The sequence below is a fragment of the Dermochelys coriacea genome, chromosome 2 (genome assembly GCF_009764565.3).
Source record: "Dermochelys coriacea isolate rDerCor1 chromosome 2, rDerCor1.pri.v4, whole genome shotgun sequence".
NCBI classification, from domain to species: Eukaryota; Metazoa; Chordata; order Testudines; family Dermochelyidae; genus Dermochelys; species Dermochelys coriacea.
The window spans coordinates 225,080,407-225,083,641 of NC_050069.1; positions in this window are offsets into that span (position 1 = coordinate 225,080,407).

The following is a 3,235-nucleotide window of genomic DNA, read 5'->3' on the forward strand; positions in this document are numbered from 1 at the left end:
TTGTTTAGTACACTGATGCTAATTAGCTCCACTTAATAATAATGGCAGTTGCATGCTTATTCTGATGTGCACGGTACTGACAGCTTGTCCTGCTGAGTCAGAGTTGCTTTGTAGTTGATAAAATATAACTATAGTTGCTGGTCTCATTCCCATATATTTTCTATAAATTATTAGGTTACAAAAATATCACACTTCCAAGTTCAAAGAACTTCTCTGTTGCAGCACTGCATCTGCTGCTGCTTCTTCATTTGTTTTTGAATAATCAGCAGCAATGATTTCCTTGTTTGAAATGTGAGTGAAATCACTCTGGACTTCTCACTCTTTCAGATCTTCATTCTGGTGAATGAACGCTCAGCAAACATTGGCCACTGAGTCCCATGGAGACTCAGACCATGACTTTCAAACATAAGAGCATAAGGTTAAGTTCTTAAATAAGAGGCCTGATTTTTAAAAGTTGGGAGTACCCCAGTAGCTCCCATTGAAGACTAGGAAACTCCACATCTCCAGAAATTGCTCAGTACCTTGCAGAATTATGCTCTGTAGATTTTGTGACATATTGAACCTAAATTCTCCATCAGAGATTCCTTTTGACTCTGGTGCATCTGTGCCGGGTCCTGCAGCAAAGTGAATTTTTTGTGTGTGATACCATGAGCACAAGTACATTTTCCCTTTCTCTCCAGTAATAAGAGGGGAGCAAATGTTTATCATTATCATACAGTGCCCAAAATGTGATGACTGCCTATCAACAGGTATAAGAAAATATGATCCCTATCCTGGGGAGCTTGCAAACTCATTAGAGACATGACAGGATAGTGTGGAGGGGAGAGGGTGATAAGAAGACAATAGGAAGTGTTAGAGAAGGAAGGACAGGACAACATCGATAATTGTATGCTTTTATTCAACAAGGCTAATGCACAACATAGTAGGGGTAAAGATGAGTATTTTAAGATAAATAAATAGATGACTTAGCAGGATAGTTTTTTGCAGGTATCATAGAAGAACTATTTCATCTCTCTTTCCTCCAGCCCTGCTTAAATGGGGAAGAGTTTCTCCTAGAGGTTTCGTCAAAACACCAAAAGGAACATCCCTAATACACTTTAATTCAGTCCTGACTGTGAGTCAGAGAATCTGAGTTCTCTTCCCATGTGTTCTCTTGCAGTATCCTGGACAAGTCACTTAGTCTCTGTCTTAGTTACTCCATCACTAAATTGGGTTTAATAATGCTTACCCACCTTTGGGAGAGTGTTTTGATATTTCTGGATAATTCCTTGACCCGAAAGTCTCCCTCCACCTTTATATAAGTCTAAAAAAGAATCCCAAAAGCAATCATTTCAAGCTGTATTTTCATACACTTCCAAATTTCCCTTTGTTTGTGGGCGTGCCCCGTATCTTTCATTAACATTTTTGAGAAAATGGTGACCTATCACACTGCCAACCAATGCAGGAATGGGGTGTGTATTGGCAGAGATGAGGAGCTTTTCTGATGCTGGAGGCAAATTCCATTGCAGAGGACCTTAAAGTAAGAGAAATTTCTTTCAACTGATTCCAGCCTTCTGTAGTATGTTTAAGGCAGCAAAGAAGAGGGTGGAGGTTGGGCTTCCACTTTCCTAAGAAGATTGATGTAGAACAAAGGAATCTTTAAAGGGACAATGTTTTCTGTGGTGCTTTATGGATTTTGTTTTTCCCTGAGAATGGTTTGATAGGGAAAGGATTTGCCCCATGCAGCATGTTGGGGTTTTATTTTATTTTTTGTTGTTGGCTGCTGCAGTTTGAGGTAATAAAGAAGTGATAATGGTAATGAGGAGCCTTTTGCCTTGCAATAAAATTTTTTCAGATACTTAGTTTCTGATAAGCATTATGCTGTAAGTATGGAAACTACCACGGCTGTACAATAAATGTAAGAACACCTGTCATTTATCACTTAACTGCAATGAGGTTTTCTGAGTGGCAGGTGTTAAGGCAGCAGTATTAATCTTAACCGTAAAGAGCTTTTAAGGACTGTACCACTACATATTAAAATATTTCCTTGAAAGAATACTGGTCCAAATTCTCCTCTCAAATATGTCCATGTAAATCCTATTGACCTTAGTGGTTTTATTTAAATTAACTATATTAAAGATTTGTTTAAAAGAATATTATTAATGTCTTATAATGTCTTTCATACAAACTGTATCCCCTAACATTTCATTGTATTCATTAATACAATACATTATATGGTATAAGGGATTGGTACAACTGCCACTGACTTCAGTATGAGCTGAATTAGTCTCTAAATGGCCAAAACAAGTGGTATGAAATATAGCAAAATGAATAAATGGTAGCTTTCAATCGCAGAGTCAGCAACATATGGACAATGAAAGTCATGGCAATGGAGGGGGAACAAAGGTTTTCAGATGAGCTCTGAAGATAGATGAGACACGCAATGAGTCAGAGATAGCTGCAGAGGGGAAGGCTCTTATACCAATACTGGAGATGCTGGGTGCAGGGATATTCATAAGTATTTCTGCTTAAATTGATTTTCTCTCTCTTTTTTTCCTACACATTTAAAATTATAGACTGTTTTCCGTTTTAACAAGGTAAATGTTTTAGGAAATTTAAAACAGTGCTGATGATATTAATGCTGAAAGTCTCTACAGATTAAATTAATTTCTCTTCAAAAGTTTATCAATCATTTATTAAATCTGACTTCAATATAGTAAGTTTATCTCCAAAGAAGTAATTATCCTCTCAGGTAATCTTTCTTTTCTATTAATATAATCTCTTTTTAATACGTTGCTAATGTAATTCCCCAGGACTTGTCAGTGATGTTACCGTAAGTATACATGTATGTGTGTCTGTGCATATAAAAGCATATGGATCTGGAATCATAAGATAAATAATGATTTTGCTTCACTGTGGTAACTTACTACAATATTCTGCGCTTATATAGAGACCTTCATAATCTTTCCCATTGTTAGATAGGTGCATTTTATTATAAACATTTTAGAGATAGCTAAAATGGGGCACACAGAGATTGTTACTTGCCCAAGACAACACAGTCAGTTAGTGGCAGAGCCAGAGCTAGAATCCTGGAGTTTTGATATTTAGTTCTTTGTTCGAACCATTAGACAACTTCCTTTAGTGGTAATAGTACAATGAACAGTGGCAATACTCCAGTCCTAAAAAAATGTGCCAGAACACACTTCCATCCCTAACAAAGTGATAGAACCAGAAAAGCATTGTGGCTTCCCGCAAA